Genomic DNA, 10,033 nt, shown 5'->3' on the forward strand with positions numbered 1-10,033 from the left:
CAAATAGAATCAACCCAAGAAGATCTTCTCCAAGACACATTATAGCCAGGTTGACCAAAACCACAGACAAAGACAAGATGCCAAGACTGGCAAGAGAGAAACATCAAGTTACCTACAAAGTATATCCCATCAGGCTAACAGAGGACTTCTCTTCGGAAACAACGCAAGAGAGGAAAGAATTGGGAAATATATTCAAAGTGTTAAGAGAAAAGTAATTTCAACCAAGAATACTGTACCTGTCAGGATTATTCTTCATATGGGAAGAAAAGATAAGAACATTCTCAAATAAACAAAATCTGAAAGAATTTACCAACACCAGACCAGATCTCCAAGAAGTTCTCAAGGAAGTGCTATATCAGAAAAAATAAATACAGACACATGGAAATAAGGGTTCAAAAACTTAAGAAAATGGCCAACTTAATCATAGGGACAAGTCTGGAGTTGAATATTATAGCCCAGAATTTAATCGAGAAGAATGAACCACAACAGAAGATAGATTAAGTACATGAGACTGAACTGGTGAAATAGCATTTTATGACTTTTGACTAAAACATTGGTGATTTTCTTCTAGGCTTTGTCTTCCGGTTTTAAAGATTTTTGTCCTGTCTTGAGCTGCCAATAGGTTCATATACCTACTATTTGAACAGAATCCTAACCTGTTTCCTGGCTTTAAGTTTTAAGCAAAGTTCCTTAGCATTTCTTTGATTTATTAAAGCTAAAACTGCTTTACTTGAAATAAAAAAATATGTAGTATGCAAATTAACTTTTAAAACCAAACAGAAAACAAAACCAGAAAGACAAGCAAGTCCAGCTGTAGGCATTGCAGCTTCTCCTTTACTCCAAGAAAAAACCTGGATGTCCATGACCGAAGGCAGTGAACTGAAATAACTGAAAGAGGGGGCACTTAAGATAACATCATAAAGCAGGCCACTGTAATATCCCTCAACTCCTCTTCAAGGATCTTGGCTGAACTCCCCTTCATAACATCACACCAGCCAGTGAGTAAAGCCATCTGGGACAGAAGAGGTCTTCCCACCACCTTCCTGGTGGGGAGTCAATATTCTGCCTACTTGGGGTCAGTTGTAGGGAACAAGCTATGGAGTACGGCTAGGAACACGGCCACTTCAATCATCAGGGCCCATAGCCACAGTGCTGGGCCTACAGCTCATTCAAGGCAAAGGGAAAGGTTTGAGACTGGAGAAAAAAAGTAAATAATGGTTCAAAACTATGAAAAGAACATTGCAAAATCATAATCAATACATGTTTAATTAAGTATCTACAAAGGTAACATTATGCCAAACTCATTTGTTAATAGTTATAAGAATTTCATTACGTTTGAGAACAATCTGTACATTAGGCTTTCTTCACAAGAATTCTAGGTGTGAATGAGAAATCACTGCAAATTGTGACTTAAATAAGTTGTTCATAGATCATTTCAAGACACAATTATTTTTAAAAGTCTTACTAAATATTTACAGTAATAAAGTTACTTAGTGTAACATTTTATTTTTTTTGAATGATATATGATGGGGGTTCCAAATAAAGAATTCCTAAGATCTATAATCAGCCTTGTTCAGTGTTACCCTGATCAAGAAAAGAAAGGCTGGGAACCAGCAGTTAGTGTAATGGCTATGTCGCTGGACTCCCACGTAGTTGACCACAGTTCGCGTCCCGGACCCGGTAGCTTAAAACTCACGCCGGGCGCTTGTGCGTGCGTGCCCAAGATCCTGAGAGGAGAATGGAGGAGAAGGGATTGCAGCATGGCCATCCCCTCTGGGGGGTGATTTCTCGCTTTCTGTCTCTATGTCTCTCTCTGTCTGTCTGGCGAGCACATGCGCCCTATAGCGAAAAAACCTCTTCAAAAAAAAGAAAAGAAAGGCTGTTAAAGCTGTTGATGAACCCAAGTTCCTGACAAGATGCTTGAGATGTTGTTGGTCTTTATTAAATCTTTTTTTGTTTTTTTTTTTTTTGGGGGGGGGGGCATAACGTGTACTTGCCAGAGAGACAGAAAGCAAGAAATTATCCCTGGGGGGGATGACCATGCCACAATACTTCCTTGTCTATTCTCCTTTCAAGATATTGGGCAGGCACACACACCGTGTGAGTTTTAAGCCACCGGATCCAGGACTTGAACTGCAGATGACTATGTGGGAATCCAGTAATGTAACCATTATGCCACCTACTGGTTTCCATTAAATCTTTATATATATATATATATATAGTTGTGATTTTCAAGCCACTGGGTCCAGGACTTGAACCACAGCTGGCCATGTGGGAATCCAGCACCTTAACTATCATACTACCTGCTGGCCCCAGTCTTCATTAAATCTCAACAGCATTTAGAGGCAACACTTTCTGTGACTATGAGCACAAGATGTGCTCCCTATTCCACAGTTAACTGTGCATCTGGAGACAAGTGGCTCAACATTTCTGAGCTTTATTTTCATCTGTGAGATGAGGAGACAAATAGAAACCACTGCAAAAGGTTGAAGAGGGACCAGTAGATGGCGTAATGGTTACATCACTGGATTCCCACATTGTCAACCGTGGTTTGAGTCCCAAACCAAGTGGCTTCAAACTCATCCTGGGTGCATGCAAGATCCTGAGAGGAGAATGGAAGAAAAGGGATTGCAGCATAACCATCTCCCCTAGGAGATGATTTCTTGCTTTCTGTCTTTCTGTTTTTCTCTGTCTCTTCAGCAATCGCACATGCCCTATAGCAAAGAAAAAAAAAAACTCTCTAAAAAAAAAATTGGGAGAATTAAGTGAACTAATACTTATAACTGTGCCTAGCACATAAGTACCAACGAAATATTAGCTGTTCAACAGAAGCTTGTCTCTGTGGCAAGAACCCCATCTCGTAGCCTTACAGTTTAATCATGTCCATGTCTTTCCGAGGTGAGTGTGTGCAAAGCAGAGCTAACTCTACAGCCAGGCTTCTTCTGGACAAGGGTAGGCCATGCACAGATAGACTAGTGGGCACTCGGGGCTGGGGGGCCAGTCAGGGTCAGAGTAAAGCAGGGAGCTAGAAACCAAGGCAAAAGCATTACTTTCAGAATGGAGCCCTTATTCTGTGTCAGTTCTAAAATGGTTTTCCAGCAGCTTTGTGGTGGATTGTTTATGCCTATGGAGATAAAAAGGAAAATTTTTTGAAGCTTCATGATTAATTAATCCACAACAAACTGAGTAGCTGATCTGCAGCAAATAGATGCTTTGTACAGAGGATAAAGTATTTGAATGCAAATACAAATTCAATGTTTTATGGGCCCATGGAAGCTCAAGATATTTATGTATGTATGTATGTAAGTTTGCTACAGGGCGTGTGCCCTCCCCAGAGAGGGACAGAAAGAGAGGGAAAGTAAGAAATCACCCGCCAGAAAGGATGGCCACACCACAATTCCTGCTTCTCCTTTCTCTGCTCAGGATTTTGAGTATGCACACACACTCACACACACATGTATTTTTCAAGCTGCCCCGTCTGGGACTCAGCCATGTGGGATCCAGCCACCTTAACTTCCATGCCTCTGGCTGGTCCCAAGATAACTCTTTCAAAACAACTTTTTGGCTAGGGGTGGTTTAGGGAGGAGAGAAAACAAAAGAGAGAATAAGAAAGAACCAAGAAATCTGAAGCATAAACTCATTAGTAATTAAGAAAAAAGAAAGAAAGAAAAACCAAAAGTCCACTTTTGTGTATGTTACATGTGTAAGGACATACAAAAAAGACTGGCAGGGCACATATCAAGTTCTTTGCAGTGTTACCTCTGATAGGGGAGTAGATTTTCTACAGGGGGCTGTGGCCCGAGAACAATAGGGGGCAGAGGGATATTACTAGCCTAGAGAGATACCCACAATCAAAAGGAAATGAAGGGGCCAGCCTATGTCCTGGCGGCTGAGGTGTCTGGACCCCCATGGCCAATTGCATGATTTGAGTCCTGAACCCAGCAACTTGGGAAGTGCCGGACACGTGTATGTGTGCCCAAATTTCTGAAAGGAGAAATGGAGGAAAAGAGATTATGATGTGACCATTCCCCACATGGGTACTTTTTCACTTTCTTTCTGTTTCTTTCCAAGTGACTGAATGCAATTTCTGGACAAAAAAAAAAAATTAATAAAAATAAATAGAGTGAATGAAATTTGGTGGGCCAGCTGAGTCCCCGACCTTGACCTAAACTCTAAGTAAGGCACACCCTACTAAAGATCTGTCAATGAGATTGAGTTGTGAGGGTGAGCAGCAGAGAATTTTTGTCAGGAAAGAAAACCAATATGCATTTTAGAAGCCTCACAGCATTACCAGGATCCATCCAAAGATGGCAGGAAATGAGCCAGTTGGCTAGATACCCACCTGGCCAGAAGGGGCAAATAAGCTCATAGGAGTTCCCTTATAGCAAGTATATTTTGAAGTCACTCTCTAACTGAGCATCTAAGTTGACAATAATCTCATTACAGTCTGTATTCAAACTACCTGTGCCCTGCACTCTGGATGTGTATGTTTTTGTCAGGACAAAAAGTTTGTGGAAAATGTGTATTGTGGAAAATAATATACACGGATTTTTAGAAATTTTTGTACCAAAATAAATTCATACCTTAATTCCATTTTTTCCACAATTTTTAAAAATCCAGTTATATATCTGAGTTATAGAAAGCCCCCAACATCTCTATCAAAGATGAGCCTATTATGTAGGGCCAAGTGAGCCAGTGTCTCCTCTAACACTCACGGTCTTCTTTCAGACATGCCTGGAGCAGTCATTCAACACCACTAGGACTGAGCACTGCGGTCAGTGATGAGTAAGACTGTGTCTGCCACCAAGGAGCTCATAGACTCTAAGAAGGGACGAAGAAGTAAACGATTATGATTCAGTGATTTTAGGGTGACAATACTGGAGAGCAGAGTAATGTGGAAATGCATGGCAAGAGTAGCTCACTCAGCCTGGAATGGAAGAGGTGAGTCAGGAGGTGATCACGCCAGAGCACAGCCATGGAAGTTGAAGTGAGTTGAACGAGAGGAAGAACCAACGCTGATATGGATGAATGGGGATAAACATCTGAGCACCCAAGTCCCCCTGTGTCAATACTCCAGAGGCCACACCTTGTTGACAACTAGCTAGACTAGAGTCTCTTTGCCATATGTGACACCGGGCATTACCCTATCAATCCTGAGCACCAGAATTCTATTAGCTTCACCCACACACAAAGAGAACTATGGGAGAAATGATTAGTCTATAATAGAAGCCTGTTACTCCACTCCACCAAGAAACAGAGCTGAAATAACAGGATTCTGTTGTCAGTGAGGCTTCATTCTGGATGGGAAATAACTAAGTAATATTGCTGAAATATACTCTGAGTAGTCATCATATTTAGTCCACTAATGAAACATGTAACTTTGTTAACAAAACTTGTCTTGGTGTTTTGGTATACATTTTCCTTCATTCACAACTTCCCTTCTTTCCCACTTATTCCCTTGCGGATTGAGTCACTCATATTGTAAGTGTGGAGGGTTTTTTTTTAAGTTTTTTTTTTTTCTTCCATGAAAAAAATAGAAAGAGGGAACCAGCAGTTAGCGTAATGGCTATGTCGCTGGACTCCCACGTAGTCAACCGCGGTTCGTGTCCCGGACCCGGTGGCTTAAAACTCACGCCGGGCATGTGTGCGTGCGTGCCCAAGATCCCGAGAGGAGAATGGAGGAGAAGGGATTGTGGCGTGGCCATCCCCCCTGGGGGGGTGATTTCTCGCTTTCTGTCTCTATGTCTCTCTCTGTCTGTCTGGCGAGCGCACGCGCCCTACAGTGAAAATCTCTCGGCCGGACGCCAAGGCTGCGTCCGGTCACGGGACGTCCCGGGCCCTTCCGGGCTCGGCGAGTTGGTTCTACCCTATTTATTGGCCTAGAAGTGAAGCAAGAAAAAGAACCTGCCTTTAACAGGGAGGAGGGGGCCATCTCTGTAGGCCAGAAGGCTCACAAGGATCTAGAGAGTCAAGATTTCATGCACTCAGACGTCCCCATTGCATTTCTCAGGATTCTACTCTGTCCTACTCAAGGCCCTGACCTCAGAGAAGCAAACTTGTCAAAATCAAGAATTCAACATTTCCTTGGACATTGCTAGTCTTATAATTAAGTTCTGGGCTTGATTCTCAGATTTTTCAGCCATCTGGCTGCAGCTTTACATGCACCCCTTTAATGATTAATCATCTCAAACCTTCATTGTCTTTCGTCAAAGTATTGATTGCCTCTATCTACTGACATCCAATTCCATTTTCCTTCTTTAAATTACTACTTCCCCCTAAATTGGTAGTGTCCACTACAGTGTATAGCATAGGTTTGGTGAATGGATGAACCATAAAATGTATGGCTATTTAGATGGATGGACAGAGGGATGGATTGATAACATTCTATTGAACCCTGCTAGGACAGCCTGAGAAATAGCTGAATTAATTCTGAAAGCCACTAGCACTTTCTAACCAAGGGTTTTCCTTTACACAACCAACGAGATAGAAAGATCAATTGTTGGGGGCTCTCTGAATCATCAGTAATAAAAGATCAGTAAAATCACAGTTGAAATGGACGATCACTGGGGACCAGCAGGTGGCATGATGGTTAAGGTGCTGGACACTCCCACATGGCTGGCCACAGTTCAAGTCCCGGACCTGGTGGCTTGCTTTCTCACTTTCTCTCTCTCTCTGTTTCTCTGTGTCTCTCTGGTCAAATTAAAATAAATAAATGAATAAATACAATTTTAAAAAAGAAATGGACAGTCACTAACCAAACATAATAAACACTGATCCAAGTTTTGATAAACTTCAGGCAGAACTGAAGGTCAGTCAGAGTAGCCAGGGGAGACCCTTTTGCCTAGATCTGAAGTCTTCTCACCCTGCCAAGCTCTAAAACCCACTGGATTGTAGGGATACAAATACTCTCATCACTACTTCCTTTAGGATATTTTTCCAGGTTGTATTTATGGTATAATTACCAGGGAAAAAAAAAAGGCATGGGAAAGGACAAGGGAGAATTTCCTAGCAGAAACCTCTAGCAGGTCAGTTCAGGGTTACAGGGTCCTTTCTGTTCTCCTCGTCATTTGTCAAATTGCCAGCAAAGCTGGAATGTCTCCAATCGTCAGAAAATCTGACAATTCTGGAAATTGGTATGTTTTTGTTCATTCAGCCTCCAATACAGAGACAACTTGCAGGTACAAATGCAGATGGGCCCAGTACATATTCACCCAAGCTATGACTATCAATTATGCTTCAAAAATTCTAATGAAGGAGTTGACTGTCTCATTTCTGGCTTATCATTCTCCCCAGCTTTGTGGCTAAAAATCAGTACTCCAACTAGAGTCCTGCTGTGTCCCATAGCAAAAAACTCACACCGGGCGTGTGTGCGTGCGTGCCCAAGATCCCGAGAGGAGAATGGAGGAGAAGGGATTGCGGCATGGCCATCCCCCCTGGGGGGTGATTTCTCGCTTTCTGTCTCTATGTCTCTCTCTGTCTGTCTGGCGAGCGCACGCGCCCTACAGTGAAAATCTCTCCAAAAAAAAAAAAATAGAAAGAGGCCCAATACTTCTCTAGGCATGTGATGTTATGGTTCTACCCTATTTATTGGCCTAGAAGTGAAGCAAGAAAAAGAACCTGCCTTTAACAGGGAGGAGGGGGCCATCTCTGTAGGCCAGAAGGCTCACAAGGATCTAGAGAGTCAAGATTTTATGCACTCAGATGTCCCCATTGCATTTCTCAGGATTCTACTCTGTCCTACTCAAGGCCCTGACCTCAGAGAAGCAAACTTGTCAAAATCAAGAATTCAACATTTCCTTGGACATTGCTAATCTTATAATTAAGTTCTGGGCTTGATTCTCAGATTTTTCAGCCATCTGGCTGCAGCTTTACATGCACCCCTTTAATGATTAATCATCTCAAACCTTCATTGTCTTTTGTCAAAGTATTGATTGCCTCTATCTACTGACATCCAATTCCATTTTCCTTCTTTAAATTACTACTTCCCCCTAAATTGGTAGTGTCCACTACAGTGTATAGCATAGGTTTGGTGAATGGATGAACCATAAAATGTATGGCTATTTAGATGGATGGACAGAGGGATGGATTGATAACATTCTATTGAACCCTGCTAGGACAGCCTGAGAAATAGCTGAATTAATTCTGAAAGCCACTAGCACTTTCTAACCAAGGGTTTTCCTTTACACAACCAACGAGATAGAAAGATCAATTGTTGGGGGCTCTCTGAATCATCAGTAATAAAAGATCAGTAAAATCACAGTTGAAATGGACGATCACTGGGGACCAGCAGGTGGCATGATGGTTAAGGTGCTGGACACTCCCACATGGCTGGCCACAGTTCAAGTCCCGGACCTGGTGGCTTGCTTTCTCACTTTCTCTCTCTCTCTGTTTCTCTGTGTCTCTCTGGTCAAATTAAAATAAATAAATGAATAAATACAATTTTAAAAAAGAAATGGACAGTCACTAACCAAACATAATAAACACTGATCCAAGTTTTGATAAACTTCAGGCAGAACTGAAGGTCAGTCAGAGTAGCCAGGGGAGACCCTTTTGCCTAGATCTGAAGTCTTCTCACCCTGCCAAGCTCTAAAACCCACTGGATTGTAGGGATACAAATACTCTCATCACTACTTCCTTTAGGATATTTTTCCAGGTTGTATTTATGGTATAATTACCAGGGAAAAAAAAAAGGCATGGGAAAGGACAAGGGAGAATTTCCTAGCAGAAACCTCTAGCAGGTCAGTTCAGGGTTACAGGGTCCTTTCTGTTCTCCTCGTCATTTGTCAAATTGCCAGCAAAGCTGGAATGTCTCCAATCGTCAGAAAATCTGACAATTCTGGAAATTGGTATGTTTTTGTTCATTCAGCCTCCAATACAGAGACAACTTGCAGGTACAAATGCAGATGGGCCCAGTACATATTCACCCAAGCTATGACTATCAATTATGCTTCAAAAATTCTAATGAAGGAGTTGACTGTCTCATTTCTGGCTTATCATTCTCCCCAGCTTTGTGGCTAAAAATCAGTACTCCAACTAGAGTCCTGCTGTGTCCCATAGCAAATTTGCCCCATCACCATCTTTTCAAGAAAGGTGTTCCATGAGGATCATGGGAAGACAATGAGAGTGTATTACAGACTCAAATACACATGCAGCCATACATCACTTAAGAACAGGGATACAGGGAACCAGCAGTTAGCGTAATGGCTATGTCGCTGGACTCCCACGTAGTCGACCGGGGTTCGCATCCCGGACCAGGTGGCTTAAAATTCACGCTGGGCGTGTGTGCGTGCATGCCCAAGATTCCGAGAGGAGAATGGAGGAGAAGGGATTGCAGCATGACCATCCCCCCTGGGGGGGTGATTTCTCACTTTCTGTCTCTATGTCTCTCTCTGTCTGTCTGGCAAGTGCATGTGCCCTATAGCAAAAATCTCTCCAAAAAAAAAAAGAACAGGGATACATTCTGGAAAAGTCCCTGTGCAGACATCATAGCATGCACTTTCCCAAGCCTAAATGGCACAAGCTCCCACACACTGAGGTTATATGGTTTAGCCTATTATTATCTTATGGGACCAACATCATTAGCAAAAATGTCATTATGTGGTCCATAAATATATTTGTCAGCATTGAAGCTTCTGCTGACCTTAGCGTTTCATTAAAGTTGGAAGATAGAGTTTGACAACCTCCCAGAGGGTATGGAGCATGGGTTTTTCTCAAAGTAGTAGACTGAACACATTCTAATTTTTCTCTGGGACCTGTAATTATAAATTTGCTGAACCATGAGACACAGTGGGTCGTGCTGGAACTCCTCCTTTTTCTTTAATCCTCACTGTTCCGCAAGGTTTGTAGAGGCCGTCTCCATCACACCTCTGTAATGCCTCTCCTCCCCATTCCCTGACTCTGCCCTGGTTCAGAATTCATTGCCCACTCCCAGATGTCTGCAACAAGCTCTGGTTTCTAACTCCAATCTCTCCTCTCTAACCATGCTAACTGATGACACATGGTTGCAGTTAGGAAGGTGGGTGTCTTGTGTAGG

The sequence above is a fragment of the Tupaia chinensis genome, unplaced genomic scaffold (genome assembly GCF_000334495.1).
Source record: "Tupaia chinensis unplaced genomic scaffold, TupChi_1.0 Scaffold000532_1, whole genome shotgun sequence".
Taxonomy (NCBI): Eukaryota; Metazoa; Chordata; class Mammalia; order Scandentia; family Tupaiidae; genus Tupaia; species Tupaia belangeri.